This window comes from Sciurus carolinensis, chromosome 7 (assembly GCF_902686445.1).
Source record: "Sciurus carolinensis chromosome 7, mSciCar1.2, whole genome shotgun sequence".
Classification (NCBI taxonomy): Eukaryota; Metazoa; Chordata; class Mammalia; order Rodentia; family Sciuridae; genus Sciurus; species Sciurus carolinensis.
In genome coordinates this window covers 145,912,070-145,934,632 of record NC_062219.1, presented here as the reverse complement: position 1 = coordinate 145,934,632, position 22,563 = coordinate 145,912,070, and the positions used below count along the sequence as shown (strand labels likewise).

The window sequence follows — 22,563 nt, the reverse complement described above, 5'->3', positions numbered from 1 at the left end:
AGGGGCAGAGCAGAGATTCAAACCCAGGCAGTGCCCTTCACAAGCCTTTGCTCTAATAACCTAGCCAAAGTGAGCCCACAGTCTCCATGTGCCTCAAGCAGAAAGTAGGGGCCCAGAGCCAGGTTAAACCAGCACCTCACCCATGCAACTAATTGAAGGAAATGGAATTCCTCTGCAGAAACATCCCATCTCAGAAGATTAGTCTAAATTTGTATTTTAAAGGAGAACAATGTTATAAAAGCTAGAGATTTTATAAAATGCACACGTGGTCTTAATTTTATCCCTAACAATGCAATAGTATAGATTAAATTTTGATTGAAAATTTTCAAGAAATTAAACAACTTTCCCATAATTCCCATGGAAAGCTCTAGTCTGATTACACAGGCAGCAAATAGGAATAAAACTCGACCAAGATCAATTGGTATGCTAGATTTTGAGATTTAAGTTCAAAGGCCAATTAACCCATTAAGTCACAAGTGTTCGATTCTGCACAAATGTCAATGAAACTGACAGGTTCATTAAAATACACTGGGAATCATAACCTAGTGATTATATCAATACCAGTTATATAATTGCATTATTAGTAACCACTGTTAAATTTATTATATAATGATATTTGAGTTTTTATACGTGCTTCGCATCTGGGACTATAGGACCAAATAGGTTGCCCAAGGTTCTCAAGTTGGGGAGCAGCGCCGGGACATTCACAGTTAGTCTAAATCGAAGCCGGTTGGCAGAGGGAAGGAGAGAAAGGACTTGAGGTTCAATTGCAAAGTCTGCAGTTTCACAAGGCATTCAGAGACACATCCCAGTTAAGATGATTAAACTAGATGCTTTTATGAATCTGCACTGCTCCTCTAAGTGGCCTTGAAAGACACGTGTCTACACATCTGGTAAGAAATGTAAGAGTCCCTAAAAGCTTACGAAAAGAACCTATACACGCAATTTCAGTGAAAAGTCCCAGAAAGGCAGCAGGCAAACCCACGACTACCATGTCTCAGCCTGGAAAACAGCTGCAGCATCAAAAAAAATTACAAAGAAAATTCACATTTGACATGCATTACATGGTTTTTGCAACAACAGTGAATTTGCTTCTCTAATTAAATAAAGGCTTAGACAAAAAAATTAAAGATCTTTCCTCAAGCACCCATCAGGAAGATGAAAAACCACCACCCAAAATAGAGATCCAAGTCTTCAAAAATGCACAAAATTCCTTACAAAATATGCAAATAAAATTGATATTAATCTTAACACCAACTAATGTCTATAGCATTTAAACTCTCAATTCTGAGAGTTTAAAATATTACTACAGAAAATTTCAGACCAGAAAAAGACAGTCAAACTGGAACTGGTTTTATCTTTTTTTACCTAATTTATAGATTTTCTGCAGGAAAACTATGTACGTGCTAGGTAGGGAAATGTAAAACGACTCGAAAGCACACCAAATAATGTACATATTCTGGAAAAGAACAGTCTTGAGTAACTTATTTGTGAAATCTGAGCAGCTGAAGACTTTTGAGGAAGTCATGGAACCTGTGTTGGTGATTGCATAACCCTGAAAACGTACTAAAAACTGAATTGTGCACCTTCAGTGGATGGATTGCACGGTACATGATACCTCTCAATAGAGGGTTTGTTGTTGTTTAGGTTTAAGCAGAGAGCACAGCACCTAATTCTGGTTTCCCTACCTTGACCCAGTCTGACAAGGTCACATGCAGGCCACACCCAGCATAAGCAGGCAACTCTATATGCCAAAGAGTACTTTATCTTTGTGACATGGCACAAAAGGAGAGATAGTCACAAATCCTAAGTCCCACTCACTGAATTAAAAACAAAAAAAAAAAAAAAAAAAAAACACCTCAATGGGGAATTACTACATACTTTATTTACTTTCCAAAACTGCTTTACGGATTGACCACTACACTACAAAAGGCAGTTATACACCACCACTTGAAATTATAAAAATCAGTACTTACTCCTAAGTGTGACAGATGACCTTGTACTTCCTGAAAGCTCAAGCAGATTTTGCCTGGAGTTGCCTAGCGGGCTGAGGGTAAGTCTTGGGCCAGAAGCAATCAGCATGCTCCACAGCAAGGGGCTTAATACTCTGAACAAAAGCTCCTCCCAGGTACATCTAACAGTAGTACACAAAGGAATGAAGCTCTAACAAAATAAAAGTCAAAGGCACTGAAGCTATTCTCCAATTATTAATTGTTTTGTTTTTAATCTAAAAATTTACCACTGACTTCTCCTCGTCTGTCTGGCTTATGGTCTTGTGATCATTATGCCAAGATACATGAACACTAGTCTAAACAATCTGATCTTACCCAGACTCTGCTCCTGTCAAAGATAACTGAAGAGCAACATTAACTCAAAGAACATCTGCTAAGTGTCGGGGGGCACAATGACAGGCTATCAAGGCTGCCCTTCCTCCCCTCCAGCGGGCACCATCTGCAGACCATGCCTCTTTGATGTGCAATACCCTAATTTTACACCAAAAGGTGGTCAGACTTTGAACGTACATCCACAATCCAAGGGAGGGGACATTTTTGATACTCATCTCTGGATCCCACCAGTGATAAAGTCCACCAAAATTGTAGGGCTTATCTGGCAGCCTATAGAGAGAACTTAATGACACCCTCCCTTAAAGATCAGTGGGAAAAAACCAGCAAACTTGAAAGGCATGCGGAACAGCCCTGAACCCAATGCAAAAGCAAAGCTGCCATTCCCACAGCAGCCCTTGACAGTGCACCGCTAAGGACTCAGTGAAGGTATCTGAAGGCCCCTCTGCAGAGACCGATTGACTACAGTCAGAATGTGCGACTCTAACACCCAAGTGGGCTTGCACAGTCCTGGAGGGGGTGATCGGTAACACAGAGGGGCTCTATTACACTCATACAGGACCACCCTTGTACACAGTCTGACAGTGACTGAAATGTCCCACGGCACATGACCAGTGGGAAGACCTGCATAAAGGGCAAAGGATATAAAATACATGGTGGAATGGGAAGGGCTGAGATACATAATGATGCTCATTTTTAAGCAGAGAACCTATCAGAATAATCTTATTAAAATAAAACACTGCGGGGCTGGGGGCACAGTTCCATGAAGTGCCTGCCTATCATGCACAGCCCTGGGTGCCCTCCCTACCCCAAGAGGGACAAGGACTCTGCAAATGAAAACTATCTGCTGACTATTCCCATGATTTTAAAAAACTAGGCAACTTGACAGGCCATCTCCATGCATTTCTTTTTTGGGGGAGGATGGTGCAGGGGATTGGACCCAGGGCTTTGTGCATGCTAGGCAAGCACTCTACCAACTGAGCTATATCCCCAGCCCCTCATGCATTTTAAAGTTATCTAAAAAGGAAGGTTTGCCAAAAAACTTTTATTTAAAAATGTCTACTATGACCAAGCAATTCAGTCGTATCTAATTGTAAGGTACTGAGTATGAAGATGAATTAAAATTTGAGATTGTCAGTAGTCTGTAACAGCAGATTCTTTAAGGCAGCCTTGCAATCCCCGTGCTCGGTGTTAATAAATCACAGATGCAGCAGTTGGAAGGTTGTACCTGATGACAGACCTGGGTGCCTAACTACCCCAAGTAGATGCCTGCCCAGCCCCAGTTCCAGAGAGTATATGGGCACAACCAGGGTTCAGAAAAGAATCACAACGTGTGATGCACAGTAGATGTTCAATAAAGCACGTCCCCATGGAGAGATTAGGATGATTTAATTCAGCTGCACGGTGACACGCCTCCTCATTACAAAGAAAGATGCAGTCAGCGTCCTAAGGAAGGTTTGAGAGAAACTGTGTGCACCCTGCTGGGGGTTTTCTTCTATCCTGTCCTTTTGATTCTTGTTGTACTCTGCCAGATGGGGGGTAGCGGGGATGGAGGAAAACCCCAACAACAAAAAAATGTTTTTAGTGGAATAAATATCACTTTTTAAATTTGCTTTCTCATCAGAGTTTCTGAACAGTCTAGGATGAAGCCAAATTACTCTTATACAAACACAAAATAGGGTAACAAACTGTACCAAATTACACTCTTTTGCAGTTACTATCTAAGCCATTCCTGGCACTGTACGTGCTGTCCACATAACAGTGAACTACATCACTTCATTGGCTTAGACGTGTACTGAGTATGTTCAGGGCGGGCACTGCATAGCCCCAAGCCCAATTCAGCAACGCTGATTGGCATGTCTCTAATAACTGCTCCAGTAAAATAGTACCCAAGGAAGAAAATGCATGTTTACATAAGCATTTCTGATGACAAAACAGCCCGATCCAGGAAGTGCTGTGGTTGGCTGAAAGGCTCCCGGGCACCCCTGAGTGGCAGGTCCACGCAGGTTGGGCTAAGTTCATGGCAAGTACCCACCCTGGGCTGCAGGCTGGGGCCCACCCTGGAAGCTGCATGGTCTCCTGTCTTGCAGAAACTGAAAGACACTGCCTGCTGTCTTACACCTGCGATTACAAAGTAAGATCCTAACTATATATAACAACGGCATTTTAAATTTTCCAGTCAAAATGTGCAGGAGTGGGAAAGAACATATGGGAGGAGAAACCGCAGCAGCGGAGGAGACCCGGGCTGGGGGTGGGGGCAGTTTCCTCTGCAAGAATGTTTTATCCCTTTCCATCCACGGGGAGATGTCCCAAAACTGCACAAAAGGAACCTTCAAAAACTTTTACATAACAGTGAAAATAACCACTTTTTCAAAAGTCACAGGGCCAGGAAGGAGTGTGTGGGCAGAGAAGAAAAAAAGAACTTCCTTTTGGAAAGAGTCTCTTTTGTTTCACTTTTTTTAAAGAGGTAATCCTCGCTGGGTGCCTGAAGCTCTGTGCACACCCGCTCTCCTGCTCAAGGCTAGGCCTTGGCTCTCCACGAACTCGGCACACAGCTTCCGGCAAACACCCGCTAGCATCCCACCAGGGAGTTCAAGACTGGCCAGGGTGACCATCTTCCTTACTTTCTGACACACACCTCTTCCCCACCAAGAAAAAAAGTAAGGGGGTTGGGCCTTCAGGGAGCCAAGGTGGACTGAAATCAAGACCGTGACGTCGGCCCCATAATCTGACTCTACACCAAGGTGGTAAATATGACGGATACAATACACAGAGAACAACTCGGGCTCCAGACTCGTAGGAGTGCCAGCGGCAGTCTGTTGAAGACAAGTGTGTCTCGCATGTTTCCAGTTTCCCCATGCCATGCAGGAGAAAGGTCATTAAAAAGGTCATTAAAGCAAGATGAGGACTAGACCCCAAGCCTGGGGGTTGGCAGATCAAGTCAAGGAATCAAACCCACCCTTTCCCATTAGCAGCTGACTGCTCCTAACCACAAACCCACACAGGAGGTAAAAGCACACCCAACTAAGGAATAAGTATCACAAGTATGACTTACCAAAATGTATAAATGCACTCTACTGTCATGTACGACGAATTTAAAAAATTAATTTAAAAAATTAAGAACAAAATTTAAAAATTAATATTTTTTTTAAAGTACCATTCAGGTCACGTAAGTCATAGATCCACAATGGCCTCAAAGAGCTGGCCAATGATTTCACCTGGGGTGTCACCCACACACATACCCAAGGATCGGCCTCAGTTTGTAAAGAACCAAAGAAAAAGGCACACCCCTCGCTCTCCAAAGGCACCCAGAGTTAGCTGAGCCTTATTTTCAAACAACTTTATAGCTATGGCACATAAACATAGCATCGGTACTATAAATAAATAACCCTATAATCTGGAATACATTTAAGAGGAGTGATCACAAGTAGCAGAAATTAATTTAACAATGTCAGGTAAAAGAAATGTGCTAACAAATTTCTCCTATCCCGACTGGACCTTAGAATGAGCCCAACATTTATGACCCAGCTGTCCCACCACTCCTCTGTACTCATCCCCAGAAAACAAAGTCTGCGCACAAAAGAGACACCAGCACCTCCATGTTACGGCAGCACTGTTCACACTCTGCCTAGGCGCCCAGCAGCAGACGGAAGGATAAAGCAAGCATGGTGTGTACACGTCCACACTAGAGCACTACTCAGCCAGGAAGAATAAAACCGCGTCACTTGTAGGAAAAGAGAAAGAACTGGAGGACGTCATGTTAAGCACACAACCAGATACAGAAAAACAAGTATCCCTTGTTCCCTTTCCTATGAAACCAAAGACCTGGAAGTAGAAAAGGGACTACTGAGGGAAGGGGACAGTGTGGTGAGAGTGTGAATCTGATGCAAGGATGATAGCACGCATGTGCGCGGGAAGGTCAGTGGAACCCATCGACCCGCACGATTAACGTGCATTAATAATTATCATTTAGAGCCAGGCGCAGTGGCACATGCCTGTGATCCCAGCAGCTTCGGGTTTGACTTCGGTCTTGGCGACTTCGTGAGGTCCTGTCTCAAAAAAATAAAAGGGGCTGGGAACGAGATTCAGTTCTTAAGCAGCCCTGGGTTCAATCACCAGTCGGGGGCGGGTGGGGTGGGAGGGAGATCATCATTTAAAAAGTAGGGTCACTAGAAACAACATGTAGGAAAAGGAAATATATAATCCTAGGCATGTGTTTAAAATGCACAGAACCAGATGCCCAAATTTTTGTTTTTAAACCACAATCCTAGCCAGGCACAGTGGTACACATCCGTAATCCCAGCAACTCAGGAGGCAGAGACCACAAAGGGTCACAAGTTTGAGGCCAGCCTTAGCAATTCAGCAAGACCCTGTTTCATGAGAAAAAAACAAAAAGGGTTGGGGACGTGGCTCAGTGGTAAGTGTTCCTGGGTTCAATCCCCAGGACAAAGGGGACAGAGGGTCACATCATCCTGAGTTTTGTCAGCAAACCATGCTGAAGTAGAACACTGAAGAGGGCGTGTTTCACGAGCTCCAAGGACTGGCTTTGACATTAGGAAATCAGCGCAATGTTCTTTCCCCGGCAAAAGCGTTTCCTTACCAAAGCCTCATTATCTGTCGCTGTATACAACTGCCCCCGAGTGTTTGAAATGCACAGTTAGCATGTGTGCTGCACAGTAACTTAAGTTAGCAAGTACTACTTGGAAACGGCAACGATTTCTGAAACACCAGGGTCATAAAACCCTTCAAGAGTCTGACTTGTACTTCTCCTTGGGCAGTGTGTTCCCAGCTACCTTGGTGGGGTGTGGCTCTGGATCACCACACATACAGAAAAGGATGATGTTCGGGGCCTGTCCCCACTGTGGTGCCCTGAACGGTGGCGGCCAAGAGAAATGCCAGGCCAGCAGAGAAGGGAGCAGTCTTCAGCAGGCGCCTGCAGTGTGAGCAGGGGACACAGAACACAGACAAGGAAGCACAAGCAGACCAGGGTCTGGCACAGGAGAAACAAGGGGCTGAGGAGGAGGGGAGAAGTGCTGGACCGCCAGTCACTGTGTCAAGTGCTCCATTTTAGGCAGCACTGTGGAGGAGAAGGAACCCGACCTGCCCTGAGCAAGGTGACCCCAACGTCTCTAACGGTCCTTTTAAAATGAGGGGTGTGGACAGATGAATCCCTGGGGCCCCCTCCAGCTCCACAGAGCTAGGATGTACTGACTTTCAATTACCACTAATAACATCGAGAGAGAGAGAGAGAGAGAGAGAGAGAGAGAGAGAGAGAGAGAGAGAGAAGGAGGCTGGGAAGGGTTTCATAATCTGCATCAAGAAGAGGTTAAATAGACCCCACTGATTTAATTCCACTAGTTTTTCAAAACTGAACCGATGAAAATAAATTAAGAGCAACATTCCTGAGCAGGCAGAATCACATGGTATATGATCCAGTTCTTTAAATGGCAGTCCACTGTGACCAGTAACTGGGGCCTTAACCCACGATGTACTGGCACTTCATACACTGCTACCAAGAATTTCAACAAGAGCTGTGCAGTCTGGAGTAGTACAGCACCGCAGCCAAGAGAGACCCACGACCTGACACCGAGTCTTCCAGCCACCCTTCATGACAGCCTGTACTTATATGACCCATGTGGCAGCCAAAGCTGGTACTCTAAATGCCAATGCAAAAGGAACACTTGGCCAAATGACCCCGGGGAGGGGAACCTTCAAACTTTAACAGGGGTCTAAAAGTCAACAAAAACAACTGGGGTGAACAGGAAACACTATTTCCTTCAGTGCGTTCAAAATGTCCCATGTGTTACACGCACATCCACGTGTTAAGAACGCCCCGTGGGGCTGGGGACTGTAGCTCCGTGGCACAGTACTTGCTCAGTATGCGTGGGGCTCTGGGTTCAATCACTGACATTGCAAAAAAAGAGAAAGAAAGAAAAAATTCATGAACAATTATTAATAAGCATCCTCTAAGAATTCCCCAAAAAACTCAGGGCTCAGGCTCCTACAGGTGACACCGGCCATCCCCGCGCCGGACCCCTGTGATTACAAGGTCAGGCTGTCTCCTCCCATGAAGCACACTGGTGTTGGCCCTCCAGAGACAGGGTCTGTGCGTGCATGGTTTACTGTAATTAAGCAACAAGGTTTAATACCAAGAGGGTTTAATTAGAGAAGACTGCCTGTCTGCACGCTGTCATGTCTGCACATCCTACCACTCAAACACGTCAAGAACGCCGCCACCACCACGTGCACCGGCAACACTTCCTCTGGGGCACAAGCTTGCACACGTTAAAACCCAGGATCTGCCCATCTAACGGGCTGGTTGTGTGTGAGTCCTGCACCAACAGCCGCAGATGGGGTAAGGGGCCGACTTCCCAATCCTTGTGTGGACTACCACCACCTCAGGCTACACTCCCCTGGCCCACCGTCACCAACTCGGTGAGGGCACCAACATTGATGCTCATCTCCAGCGAGACCTGATGCGTCTCCATTTCCTGAGGTTCTCTTACCTACACAACCCATTCCTGAACTAAGCTAGCCCCTCAGCCAGACAGAACACTGGGTGACACTCGACTCAACATCACTCAGCAACAAAGAAGAACAGATTCTAGGAACGAACAGTCGAGGGCTGCACACTACTGCCAACATAGCCGTGGCCACGGAAGACACACCTAAACAGCTAAAATGGTAAAATTGTTCTTAAAATTGTATATTCCCCAGTTAAACAAGAATTGAGGAGGAAGGGCTAGGAACAGTGCACATTCACGGCACCGCATGGACAAGCTGGAGAACGCACCATCGGAAAGCAGCAGTCACTGCAGTGTGATCCCTTTATACGAAATGTCTGGAACAGGCTTGTTACAGGGACAGAAGGGACACTAGTGATTGCCCAGACTGGGAGGGGGAGGTAGCTGTCCATCAGTACCAGGTTTCTTCCTGGGGTACTGAGAAGGGTCCACTCTCAGGTGGCTGTGGCGTTTGCTCCACCCTGAATACACTCAACACACCAAACTCTGCCTCCTTTAAACAGGTGACTTCACTGACACGCGGATCGTGTCATGATGAACAGCAGCAGCATGAGAAGCGCTTAAGACATGGGCGGTGGGCAGATAAATCCACAGAGAACATCATTCCCCTTTCCAATTCTGCAGGACCCCCTCAGCCTTCCTACAGGTTCCAGGGCCTGTCAGACGGCAGAAGCCCAAGGAGGCCAATGGCAGCCCTGGCCCCAGGCCCAGGCCCAGTCCTCTCTGCACAGGGCTGAAGTACCATTTTCTGCACGTGCTCCCTTTGAGGTACGGGGAAGAAGTATGGGGGTCTTGCTGGCAATCTGGAAAGAAGTGTTAGATCTTGCCAGGCACAACAGCCCACACTGTGATCCCAGTGACCTGTGAGGCTGAGGCAGGAGGATCACAACTTTGAGGACGCCTGGGCAACTTAGTGAAGTCCTTTCTCAAAATGAAATAATTTTTTTTAAAAAGGGTCAAGCATGTAGTAGAGCACCTTCCTAGCATGTGTGAGGTCCTTGGTCCAATCCCCAATACCACACGGGAGAGGGGGGGTCATTAAATGTTGCTCCTTCAACATAATAAAACTTTCTATACAGTACTATTTCAAAATACCTGCCGCCAGAGTAATGAAATTAAAAGATTTGGTTTTAACTTTGAGGGTGGGGCGGTCTCTCTGATGTTAACACTGTTTATTACAGGATATAGTCTAACTAATGAAAGAACTGTGTAGTATGTTTGAGCTCCAATTAATATGTAGGATACATCTAAAATTTAATTCCTGAGGCAAACTGCCAAATTTTCTGCCAAGATTATCTGATACCTCCTAAGAATTAATAGGTTATCAATAAAGCTGTTGCTGCAGAAAGTCTCATCGCTGTTGTCAGCTCTGCTCCCAGTATATTTCAGTCCCCCTACCAGCCTCCTTCATGGGCACTGAGGTGTGGCTCGGCTGGAGGGACCAGTGCGTCTTTCCGTATCATAATGTACACTGCACTCCCTTAGTGCACATGCTCCCAAATATCAAACAACACAGCCCGCAGATGGAGATGTGAACCCTGGGGTGCTTCTCCAAGCACTGCTCAAAAGCACGGGTTTAAGTAAATGCTGGGCGGGTGACACGGCTTGGCAGGAGCACATACCCACAGCACCGGGAGGTCCCGTCCCCAGGACCCTGCAGACCCTCAGGGGACTTCTTGATGCCTTCTCCTCCCCACTACTGGGCTACACAGGTTTTTTTTGCTTTTTAAATGAGTGGGCAGGAAAAGGTGTTGCAGAAAGACTCATTTCACAAGACAATGAATTTAAAGACTATTTCACAAGTAAATTAAGTTTTCACAAGACAATGAAGTTTTCTCTGCACTTAAAAGCCTTATCTCAAACAATTATTTAATTACAACACCTAACAGTCTCTCTCAGAACTTTTTTAAAGTTGTCTTTAAAAAATAGGCTTTGAAGTATTCATTCCTCCCAGACAGAAGGGTGGACAACTGAAGGATTTTTTTTGAGAAAGCTTTTGATGTCACTTTCCCTACTATTAAATAAGACCTCTTCTCTTTGCAAGACTTAGCATCTTTTGGCCGATTCGCCAAAAATAAAGACTGCAGAGAAGTTTCTGACTACACAAATTTCCGTTATTCACGCTGTGGAGTGTTCCAAATGTTAAGTGTTTAATACTTACAACTCCGTGCTTTTAATGTATTAAGACAACCAACTTTTGAAATACATTTCTCTATAATAAACGCCATGCACTTAGCTAAGATTGTCAACCTAAGCCATTTATAATCATATTTCTGCTGGAAGAAAAATGCACTTGAACAATTAACATTACTGGAGATTAAAATGAAAAAAAGAAGGGGGGAACCCACACGCTGACACCACACTTCCTCCGGTAATTTGGTCGTGACCACTGTGTTGTATCAAGCGCTGGCCACACAAGTGGATCCACTTAACCATCCCGGTGCTGGCGCAGGATGTGGACTCGGTGGTATTAATGAGCACGAGAGCTTATAATGTAACCTCACCAGACCAAATAACCTCCTGGCCACACAAGTAGAAAATAATTAAAACAAGCACGATTCCAATTTAGCTTTGTAACCAGATGGTGAATGAAAAAGCAGACAAAGACTCGTTTTGTGAATAACCTGGGGAACAGTCCCGAGGGTTCCTTTTTAAAGTTACAGCCTGAGCTGTGAAATCAAAGAGGAAAGGGGAATGCAAAGGTTCTCACAAGAATTCTGGTCTCCTAGACCACATGTATGTCCTGTCCCCTAGGTCATGACCAGAGCACATCCCAACTCACTCCTGAAAAGAATGCCAAGATTCATTACAGCACAAAGCCAGTGAAAATTAAGGAAAAGATTCTGTTGAACACTGACTGCAATGCTTGTGCATGTAAAATACTTTAGTTTTTGAAATCATGAGGATTAGTAAAACAAACACCCAGGAAAATTCCACAACAACCCTCCAAAAAAATACATTTAGCAAACTTACACTCCTGTCCTTTCATTTCCTCCCCTAAAAAGAATGAGTGCATTTCTCGAGTGGGCTAAAGAAGAACACGTGTTAAAATGAAACGCAAAGAATCCTAATTCTGCACAAGAACTCGGCATCAGTCTGGCAACAGGAAGACAAAATACAAATGGCTGCCTTGACCTTCACAGACGAGACAGCGTGCACGCAGCTTAACCCGCTTATTAAAGATGAAAGCTCTCGTTCATGAGAGAAAGACATTAAGCAATCTGTACCCTCCAAGTGGGGACGGGAACAGCAAAGGCGCCATCATATGGTCCAGAATGTGCTGCCTGCAAACGCACTCCCGAGGCTTCTCAGCGAAGCTGCTAGGACAACGAGGCAAATATCATGAATGAATTCATTCCGAGGCATCATAACAATCACCCACAAATTTCATCAGATGCCAGCAGGGTGTCCAAGTCCATTACCCTATAATAAGCCCTGTCGTGCACCCCCAGAGCAGGAGTCAACTTCCTGAGGTCCATCACCACCCCCTCATCCCTTACGGGGTTAATCACAACCAAAGAGCAGAAGAATCCAGGACCACCTTAGAGTGACTAAGGAGGGAGCTGCAGGCCTAAGGGGATCCCAAAACAGTGCAAACATATCAGAAGGGTGCTTCTGCTTCCTTCACCTCAGGCATCAACACACAAGCTGTTTTCTGTCTCCCTAACTTGTATTTCTGACAGTCTGCTTCCTTTCCTCAATGGGTTCATAGCAGGCATGCAGACACTCAAGTGGCCCCCTTGGATAGATGAGACTCCAGGAAAAGGCACACTGCGTCTGAAGGCCTCTTAATCACTTCCCTGGCTTTTGCTGCTGGTCACTGCACCAGCTGTGTGAATAAGGGTTATAGCCCTGTGCCCATTCCACCATGGGAGGGGCTCCCACACTCTAAAGCCAAAGGAGGGGCAGCGCACACCTGAAAAGCAACTTTCCTGCAGCAGCAATGGCCCATGCCCCACTGAACAGAAACGATGCGGAGTCAATGGAACCAATGATTGGCAGGGGGTGTCTTGACCATTTGAATCTACTGCTCCAAGGCCACAGTCACACTGTCTCATTTATGACTGTATTCTTAAGTTTGAAGTCAAACTTGATCCTAACTACACCACTTCCTCCTTATGACACTAAAAACTGGATGAATCTCATGCTTCAAATCCCTGTTAATTCTGCAAAATTTTTGCTCTAATATAACATAATAAATAATCGTGTAACCCTCCCACTGACACTGGTAAGTTCTGCTATTGCCCTAATTTTCAGCATTATCAAAGTAACTTGCCAATTCTTATAGACAGACAGTATGGTAGAGGAAGCAGCAGTAACCTGCAAAGCACACTATAATTTGGAAACAGACCTTTTGTAAAGCACATCTTGCACAGTGCCTGGTACATAGTAGACACTGGTTAACTAGTAGCTGCTCTGGTGGTGTTACTGGCAAGTTATGGAGGGTCTGGAGAACTTCAAGTTCCATGAGCAACATGAATTCCATGCAGGTGTCTCTATGCAAGACTTCTCTGCTTCTCTGGCCTTGGAACCCTTGTGGGTGAGTGTATTCCAAGTTCGTGTCAGGACCCTGGGGTGGGGGTGCTAGGAAGGGCTCCCTAGGGTGTTGCCAGGAGCTGTCTCCATCCAGCCTCCCAATGAGCTCTCTCTCGGGGCAATGCTAGTATCTGACCAACATTTAATGACAGCTTCATGTGCCAGGACTGCTGTAAATATTCACTGGCAATCTAACAGGATGGATCAACGACAGCCCGGGCAGCAGAGAGCAGGCAGGCACCTGTGTAAACACTGAAGGTCCTGTGTGATTTGTGGGGTACAGAAATGTGAATGAGGTACACACAAGAATCTCTCAGACCTGATCCATCTAATTTGGAGAATGGAAAAGGCTCTTCAGAAAGGTGCCCAAAAATTACCCTTAATTTCAGAAAGGTAGGAAGACAGGCGCATACAAGAATAAGGAGGGTCATGGGGAGATGATGGTCCACACCCAAAGCAAAGCCCCATTCCATTACGTTCCTGATGGGCACAACAGTTACTAGCAGACTAGCCAATACACACCTTCACACTCCAAAGCCCCGTGTGCCTCTTCAACAACGACAAGTGGTGGCACTTCACCAACAACCAAGAAATGGGAATAAACATAAGCCTGTGTGCTGACTCATCAATCCCAATGTATGGACATTATTTTTAAATAATTCTTACAAAAAAATTATTATTTATATATATCTCCCAGGTATGAGGGGAAATTTGAACACTGACTCATTCTTGGGTAGTAAGACACTATCGTTTGTTATTGGTATCATGGGTGTTTTCTTCAAACCCAATCCTTACCCTTGAAAAATTTATGAAATGTTTACACATGAAATGATATGATGTTTGCTTATTTGCTTCACTTCGATGCAAGGATGAAGGTAGAGGTGAAGAGAGAGAAAAATTAGCCGTGACTTGATACGTATGAAGCCAGGAGAGGACACAAGGATTATATTACACACTTTCAGTACTCGTGCATGTGTTTGCAATTTCCCATACTAAGAAGGGGTAGGCACTCCTCTGCAAAAATGAAGCCTTTAAACCACACATGTAGGTAGAGCTGTGATTCTCAAACTGCCTCCATGTCAGGGTCTCCTAAAGCTTATCAATTACTGAAGACCCAGAAGCAAAGACGTGGTCATTTACCCGAGTTTCATACACGTTAATATTCACTCGATGAGAAATTAAAGGAAATTTTTAAATATATCATTAATCTATGCAGAAAACCATGACGTTTTAACATTTTTATGAAAACTGTTTTGCAGAACAAAAGTTTAGTGAATGGTTCACTTCTGGATCTTAGTATCCGTATCCCATTCCTCCTAACTGAATTTGACTTCAGGTGACATCGCATGGTGCACAGCCTGGAAAGCCTCACTGCACATCCAGAGAGAAAGAAAAATGTCCTGATGAGCTCACTTTACCCCACCCTGCAAACCCCATGGAAAGGACTCCAGAGACCCCATAGACAGCAACTCGAAAACCACTGGGGGAAAAGTCTGTGAGAAGGGCTGGGTTTCCCCCACACCAGGCCTTGCAAGGACCTTCTCTTGTCCTCTTCACCCCAGAACTCCCTCCCCCACACACCACCACCACCACCACGATGAAAGGGCTTCTCTGGGGCAGTAGCTGGTGGAGTGTCCCGCAACACCCCATCTAAACCCAAGACATGGTCCAACTGCTCAAGCACCCATCCTACTGGGAATGCAGCTCAATATACAGGGTCTCTTGACAAGCATCTTACATTAAATACAAAAAACTAGATAGATCTGAGTATATGATAGATGGTAAAGGCCAAGGTCAAGGTGAAAGCCATTTCAGGTGTGTATACACAGAATGCTGGGTCTCCATTAACAATTACTAGTGGAAGTAAGAGCCAAATTTTACACTAACAAGGACCTTAAGTACAAAGTAAAGGTTCGAAGAGTTTGCAAAGAAAGGGAATGGGGGCTGTGGTGTAGTTCAGTGGTAGAGGGATCAGATCAGGAAGACCGCAGCACTGCAAAACAACAACAGCAAGCAACAGCTTAAAAAAAAAGTGAAGAAAGAATAGCACTGGAAGAGGAATTAAGTCAAAGTATAGGGCACAGCGACCAAGACAGAAGCTGAAGTCTCAAGAGACAAAGCAGCACAGAGAAGAACAACAGCCAAGGCAGGGAAGCCAGGCAGTGCCTCTGCAGCTCCTCCTCCAAGCACGGAGCTTGCAGATTTACGCAAACCCTATAGAGGAGATGGAGCCACCAATGCCCGTAATCCCAGCTCCTCAGGAAGCTGAACAAGGAGGGTTTCCAAAACAAGGTCATCCTGGCAACTTGAGACCTTGGGGGCAGGGATGAGGGGAGGGGCGGGTGGATCTGGGATGTAGCTCAGTGAGGGGTGGGAAGCATATAGAGAGCTGGGGTATAGCTCAGAGGTGCAGGGCCCACCACGCCCACGGCCTGCATTCTGGGTTCCACACCTGCACAGGACCCCCCCCCCTCCAAAGACTGAGGTGTGAGGATGTTTAAAGGCAGAAGATAAGAAGCCAGTCAGCAGTTGGCAGTCAGTGCTGAACTGTCCTTGTTTTCAAAGCACAAGGCCCAGACACTTTCTGCAAAGCAGTCAGAGGAAAAAGAACTAAACCCAAGACCTACAAAGGTACAGGAGAGGGCTGGGGATGTAGCTCAGTTTGTAGAGTGCTTGCCTGGCAAGCACAAGGCCCTGGGTTCAATTCCCTAGCACTGCAAAAAAAAAAAAAAAAAAAAAAAGGCACAGGCACATAAAAACCTTCAGCATCAACGTGATCAGCCCTCCATCAGCGTCTTACAAAAGCAGTGTTACCTGCAAACAAAGTCAGAACTTCATTTTAGGATTTAATAAATGAAATACAAGCCTTTACTGAAAACACTGGGGGACAGGGTGGGCAGATAACATGGGCTGAAGGCAACTCATTCCTTTATGTGCTTTTAAAATTCTTTACCCAGAGGCAAGGATTCTTTTAGAATTTAAAAAACAAAAAGGACTATTTAAAAAAAAAATTGGTGGCCCATTCTTTAACAAATATTAACTCAAAGTAATCTTAGCTTAAATAGAAAACAATTGTGAAACTTCTAGGCAAAACACAGAAGATAATACTCCTGGATGTTGGGTTAGGTGGATTTCTTAATTCACAAAAAGAATAAATTATGGGGGGCTGGGGAGATAGCTCAGTCGGTAGAGTGCTTGCCTTGCAAGCACAAGGCCCTGGGTTCGATCCCCAGTACCCCCCAAAAAAAAAAAAAAATATGAAGATAACTTCAGGCTTCACTCAAATTAAGTAGCTCAGTTCTCTGAAAGACAATGTTAAGAAATGTCATAGACCGAAGTTTCCTCTCCTGCAAAACCCATACACTCATGTCTCATATCGTAACCCCCAGAACCTCAGCACGCGACTCCCTGGGAGACAGGCTTCAAAGTGAAACAGCAAGGTGTGCTGAGGACTGTGGTGGAGGACAAGAGCAAGAAGCAGGATGAGAAAAACGCAACCAAGGCAGGAGGAGGCTGAGGCGTGTGATGGGAAAGCGCCCCTACTTTACTCCTCAGGGCCAAGAGAGAGGTAACAGCAGGGGTCAGGGTCGGCCCACATGCTTCTGAAAGCTGCGGGTAGTCCAGGAGGGCAGGAGTTCCCTGGTGCTGGGCCAGAATGAGTCACACATGCACACCCAGCTCACTCCTGTGACTTTAAGAAAGGAAAAGAAAGAACCAGGCAGCTGCTCCTCCATGCAGGCGTGCATGAAGTGTGTCTGGAGGACCATGCGGTGCACGCCTACAGAGCAGGCCAAAGCCCACCACCCACATGGATCCAAGAGGCTCGGCACATCCCAGCCCAGAGGGGTGCAAAAGAAAACAGCAAAAATTCTCTTCGAATCGGGAATGTGGTGGGGAAAGTAGCCTGCGGGTCTGGGGTCTGCCTACACCTTAAGCATGTACAAGAGCGAGCCCCCATTAAATCCCATCCAGCCCAATCAGTCAGTTGACTGAAAACACCTTATAATTCTTCTCTTAAAGGTTTAAGAGCAGGCTGTTATGCTCATGCTACGGTCACATCTGACATTCCGAAATTCCTGGGGAGCGTGGAGATTGAAGTAGAAAATCTCTAACCTTAAACTTCCCAGGTTTGCAAATTCCTCATACAAAACATCACCCAAAACCATCTGCTGGCCCCTTTATTTACTATTCCCTTTGAACGCCTGGCTCAGTCACTGGCTTAATGCAGATGCCCTCTGATCCCTGCCTCAAAATACATCCCTCAAAGAATCATTACACACATGAAGCAGTATTCTAAGCATTTTTCATGCAATTAAAACTCACCCATTCAGTATCGGCCATTCTAAAGGAAGAGTCTGAGAACGCGACTTAAAGCACACAACGAGCCAGTGTGTCCAGAGCTTCGTGTGCGCAGGAGACAGGCTACGGGGTCTCAGTGGCGATGGGCAGTCCATCAACCTGTGGAGGCCTGGCCGAGGCACTTCAAGCACCTTGCTCTGTTCCTCCCTTCATCCTCCCACAGCTCCTCCAACACCCAGGTTCCAAGCCATCCTTCTGTAATTATGTACACTTTTAGGTACAACTTTGTTTGCAGCCAGTGTCACTCGGGGATGCCCAGGCCAGCTGGAACTCTTGTTCCTCCTGCTGCCTCAGGCTGCCAGCTGCCTGGTCTACACAGGTGTGCCACCAACCCGCTCCCTTTATGCGTTTCTCATTCTACCCAACAGAAGCTACGAAGATTCTCCACCCTCCCCAAAACCACAGGGCACTAAATTTAACAGCTAAGAACCCTTCTGATTGTAGAATCCAATGGCTAAAACAGGTGCAGTGGGCACACCTGAAATCCCAGACTCAGAGACTGAGACAGGAAGGCAAGCTCCAGGCCAGTCTCAGGGGCTGCAATGGAAAACAGCCCCTGGGTTAAATCCCTAGCATCACAAAAAAAAAAAAAAAAAGGGGGGGGGGGGCATGCTAACTCATTCTCTATTATTAATTTCTCATGTCTTCAACTGGAGAGTGGTGACAGTGTTAATTTACTCACTGACTCGGGAGGGAAGAGCAAATACTGTGTATGCAGGGGGTGGTCATGAGATGAAGACATGCTCTCGGCTGCTGTTATAAAGTACCCAAGTCCTGGCACCTGGTCATACTTAGCAGACAAAGCAGAATAAGCCAAGTTTCATGACTCAAGCAAAAAAGATGATCAACCGCATTAAATATGTTCTGCTCGAACATAATTGAGATTACACTGAATTACATCCGATCCACATTAACAAACATGTGTGACAACCAAGAATGAACGCTCCAGCAGCCAGACCAGCCGCACTGTGGAAGTGGACATCTCAGGACTACCAAGAATTTTTACTTCATGGGGCTAGGCAGAGCCTTTGCCCAGCATGTGTGAAACCCTGGGTTCCATATCCAGTGCAAGCACGCACACACACACAAATTATGACTTAAGAGTTTAAAAAGAAAAAAAAAAAAAAAAAACACAAAGGACAGGCCCTTTATCCTCACCAGGAGTAAAAATGGCCAATATACTGGCAATATTAAAACCCAACACAATCTAAACTGGCGAAGGGCCAGGTCTTCTGTAACAGATACGACTTAGAAATACAAAGGTTAAATTTTTTCAGACATCTAAGTGCTTCCAAAAATTTTTTTCTGTCATTCTAGATTTGCTCAGACACAGCAGCTACTGGAGAACAATGTACTACACAACATGATCAATGCATGAATACTGGGAGGGGGCTAGCTGGGGGCTACCCCGCTGGGCACATGCCACACAAGCACTCTACCCTGGATTACGTTCATCTCAGCCCTGATATGTACATCAACTATTATGTTTTATGATACAATGCCTCCTGTTCCCAAATTTTAAAATTCTGTAATTTCATAAAAACCTGACATGGGCAAATGAATCAATACCACAAAAATTACTGCACACTGCTGATCATTATTTCATACATGTAAGTTTTTTTAAAAAAGCATCATATTCTAATGGGCCCCTGGCTGGAAATACTACAGACTACTCTTTCTTGGTTTTATTTTCATATGCAATATATGTAAGTTAGAGACCACATGGTGAATTCTACAAATGAAATACAAAGTAATTATTTCCTATATTATCCTAGTAATGTCTAATCTAGCTGCTCAAGAAAGAGTCCTGATTAGATAAGGAACCGCTTCACATCATTAGCTATAAAGTTTCATCTTGTTTAAGAACTGCATTGTACATAATGAATGCCAGATGAGTTTAACGCACAGTAGGTTTCAAAACAACCTCCAAATCACATTGATGCTGCCAACATTTTATCTTTTCCTTCAACCCACTTACATGAGAGCACACCCCCAAAGCTAAGAATCCACTCTAAATTAGTAGAGACTACCATCACCAAGTTTCTTCCAATGTAATTTTCTGTTCTCACCCACACAGTCTATGAACCGCCTAATTAAAGTCAAGGGTCTTCTTCTTTTAAACAGGTCACAGTGGAAACAGAGCAGGGTTTAACCTAGCTTGAATTATTCGTATACAACTAAGACCTTACCTGTGCCTTAATTAAACACTATGTCTTACAACTGTGAGGAAAATTAAAACAGCAATGCAGGGCTGGGGGTGCAGCTCGGTGGTAGAGTGCTCGCCCACCCCTGGGTCCAAATCTAGCATTGACAAAAAAAGAGAAAAATTAAAAAAAGAAAAACAGCAATGCCTTTCCCACACACTTGACTAGCTTAAAGTCCTGCTTTCAGCCAGCTTCCAGATGGACAAAGATCCACACACAGCTGGGTGCGGTGGCACATGCCTGTAATCCCAGAAGATGGGGAGGCTGGGGCCTCCCCATCACAGTTCAAGGCCAGCCTCAGCAACTATGCTGCCCCAATAAAAAATAAAAAGGGTGGGGACATGGCTCAGTGATAAAGCAACCCTGGGTCCAATTCCTGGTACCAGGAACAAAAAGGACCCACAACCAGGAGCTGAATGTTTTTTTTTTCAGCTTGCTGACCTGGAAAGGTGACGGCCACTAAGTTTTAATATCTGAAACATAATGAAAACAGCCCGTCTCAGACAATGGGAAGAACTGATGAGCTGAAATTAACCAGGCCCTGCTAATAAGGTAAAATTACCAACTGGTATTCACGGGTATTAAGGCCGTAGCCAGGGCACGACAAAGGCCGGTGCGCAGCTCCACACTGAAGGAGAGTTCTCTGAAACCCAAAGGCCAGCGGGGGTGTGGTGAAGGCAAAGTCTGGGGACAGCACCAAATTTACGTGATCTGTACCCCTGGCTGAGGTCGTTTTTCCTCAAAGTTAAAGAAAGGGCCCTTCCCAGGTCCAACGTTCCCTGCAATTCCCTCAAGCGCAAGTCTCATTTCCCAACTCTGTTCTAGAAACCAGAGGCTTCATCTCGCACACACCTGCCAGGCAGCGCAGAACCAGAGGGAAAGCTGGCACCGGCTGTGAGGACTGGGCATAAGGCACGGCCCCAGGTGGGGCAGCTCCCCGGCTTGAGAAGCAGGGGACGGCTGGGCAGGGTACAGAGACTGACCATCTGCGACATCTCGGTCCCCACCAGGGGGCACACGACAAGCTACGCTTACTTTCTCTGCAAGGACCAAAGGCCTTATCATCCCCAGGAGACTAGAGAACAGACTATCCATCCAGGCTGCTTCCTAAAGTCCTTTTAGCAAAGGAAACAAATTAGTGGCAAATGAAGGCTTTTTGCCACTGGGACTCACAGCAGCCTTTGGACAGTCCTGGGGGCCTTCCGGCTCCAGCTGGCCCTGGGGCCCTCAGGGACACCACCCTCCAGCACCCCACACCACCCTCCAAGACCAAAGGCAGCACTGTTTACAACATTCTGAATAACCAGGAATCCAAAGGGCTAGGGTTACCTTCCCCACCCCTCACCTTCCCCACTCCAACCACGCTTCCAGTGGGCAGGCCAACCCTGCACAGCGACACCAGAGAAGCCAGCCTGCCCCAAATGCTGCTCCTCTGAGAGGCCCAGGGAGATGTGATGGATGGGGGTCGCTGCTGAATTCAGGACGAGCCACCGCGTCGCTGGAGGAAAGCAGGCTTGTTGTAATGGGGCAGCAGTCACCACTGAGAAGCCAATCAACCAAAACCAAAGCAAACCTGAAACCTCTTGCTGGACCCTTAAAACACTCCAGGTTATCCAAAAACACCAAAGTCCTTCTGTGTCCTATGGACACCTCAGTCACCTGTGAGAGGGTACCAGCATCCACGCTCCAGGGCACCCTGGGCCTCCCTCCCTGGTCCTTTGACACCTCACCATGCCATGCGGCTACATCCAGCACGGAGCCTCCAGCTGCACCCTGGATTTCAGGGATCCTCCCGCCCCAAGTTTAAATGCAAAAGCAGGAGACCAGCATTGAAAAATTAAAAATAAAAACATTAATCATGTTCTCACGGTCATCATGTTCACTTTTTATTGCGCATGCTCAAAGTCCAGCGACATGAGCAAATCACAGCGCTGGAGAACACAAGCCTGCCTCTCCCTCCCTGTAGGTTCTCAGGTCACCTGCAGTACACTTGGCAAAAAAACAGGGAGAAGGGAAGCACACCCATATCTCGTGCGACCAGATCTGGTGGTGAAAAACCAGCCTTGCCAGATGCAGTGAAGCGCACCTGCAACCCCAGCAACTTGGAGAGTGAGGCAGGAGGATTGAAAGTTCAAGGCTAGACTCAGCAACTGAGCAAGTCCTGTCTCAAACAAAAAAGGGGGTGCAGCTCAGTGGTGGCGCATCCCCGGTTCCATCCGGGGTATGAAGTCAAGGTAAAAAGCAACCCTCAGGCAGCTTCCCACAATAACCCTTCCCCCAGAACTCAAGCGCCCTGGGACCAAAGGGTTGCCAGCTAGACACAACCAGCAGCCAAGGCATTTTCTCAGATTAGAATTCTCTAGAAGAACTAATTAATATGCAGTCCAGAACCACCTCAGGACTCAAAGGCAGCTTCTGGTGCATCACGGACCCATTAGTTACACAGGAAGGATCAACGTACCCTGGAGCCAAAGCCACTGTTACCATCACAGAAGCTGGGGGGACATTCAGAGGAAAACTGCAGGTTTTGCCGAATCAAAGGTGATACTTTCGGGGAGGGGTGGAGCTCAGTGGAAGAGCAGGTGCTTCGCATGCACG

General features: G+C 46.0%; 1 protein-coding gene and 1 non-coding gene across 2 annotated transcripts in view; one reads left to right on the top strand and one right to left on the bottom strand.

The window, feature by feature from the left end:
• Jarid2 (jumonji and AT-rich interaction domain containing 2) overlaps window positions 1-22,563 on the bottom strand; it is a 222,721-nt gene that overhangs the window by 139,614 nt on the left and 60,544 nt on the right. The window lies entirely within an intron of this gene.
• On the top strand, window positions 16,571-16,644 carry Trnaa-ugc (transfer RNA alanine (anticodon UGC)). The gene has a single exon. It is a non-coding gene; the product is annotated as a tRNA-Ala (tRNA).